We start from the raw sequence: 1,402 nt of genomic DNA, 5'->3' as shown, positions 1-1,402 counted from the left end.
GGTCGTTCTCTAAAACTGCTATATCCTGACTAGTTTTAAAGGATCAGGTAAAACTCCATATGATTATCGAAAGTTAGACAACCTTCTTATACATACGTCAAAGTGTGGGGGTGTTTAGATAAGGTATACTGAGTACCCTGCTGCATATAGTTTTGGTTGTGAGTTTTGCTTTTTCTGACATTGGTGCGAATACTTTTATGAAGTCTAGGGATGATGAGTTTTTTGAACATGTTTTTTATGAAACCTGTCTCTTCTTAAGATATGTTGTTAATCCCCTAGATGTCTTTTAAACTAGTCAGATTTTACCTTCAAAGAATGATGGAGTAGAGTTGATCCTAGGAGAAGTAAAAGGATTAGAACTGGGACTTCTTATAGATCTGATTTCATAATACGCCTAGCTTAGTCTGAGCTCCATACTCGTAAATAAGTCATAACATTTACTAATTAAAACCTCATTCTGGTAAGAAGCTTCATTTAGTGAAATGGACTCAGTTCCTCAGAACCAGACTTGGGAGCTTGCTAGTTTACCTCCAGGGAATAAGACCATAGAGTGTAAATGAGTCTTTAGGAGGAAACGTAAGGTAGATGAAACTGTAGAAAATATAAGGTTAGGTTGGTAGCTAAAGGCTATAAACTAAAAGAAGGTGTAGATTTGCTTGATTCTTATTCACTTGTGACGAGAATTATGTCTGTTGAGATGCTAATTGATATTGTTGCCATAAATAACTTAGAGATACATCAGATGGATGTTAAGACAACTTTTCTAAAACCGTGAATTAGATAAAGAAATTTACATAGACCAACCTGAGGAATTTGTAGTGAAAGCTTATGAAGACAAAGTTTGTAAGTTGAAAAAATCATTGTATGGTTTTCAAGTAAGCATGTAAACAGTGACATGGAAAATTTGATCATGTGATAATGTGTAGTGGATTTAAGTTAAAGAATCTGACAAGTATATTTACAAGTAACTTGTTAAGGATGCTTGTGTTATTGTATGCTTGTATGTTGATTTTATGCTTATACCTGATACAAACATAGATGTGATTAATTCCACTAAAAACATGTGCTGAATGAGAACGTTAACTTGAAAGAATTAGGACCTTTTTGATGTAATCTTAGGGATGAGGATTTGAAGATAATCAAATATTTATAGTCTTAGTCATTCTCATTATGTTGAATTTGTGCTTAAGCCTGCTTGTACTCCATATGATTCTTCTTGTAGACTCGAGAAACATAAGGGTAATGGAGTATCTTAACTTGAATACTCAAGAGTTATAGGATGTCTGATGAATTTAATGAACTGTAAAAGTCCAGATATTGCCTATATTGTGAGTAAGTTAAGTAGCTATACTTGTAGTCCAGAGAAAGAGCATTGGGATAAACTTAGTAGAGTATTATGGTA

The sequence above is a fragment of the Papaver somniferum genome, chromosome 4 (assembly GCF_003573695.1).
Source record: "Papaver somniferum cultivar HN1 chromosome 4, ASM357369v1, whole genome shotgun sequence".
Lineage (NCBI taxonomy): Eukaryota > Viridiplantae > Streptophyta > Magnoliopsida > Ranunculales > Papaveraceae > Papaver > Papaver somniferum.
The sequence above is the reverse complement of the archived record's forward strand: the minus strand, read 5'-3'. Positions refer to the sequence as shown.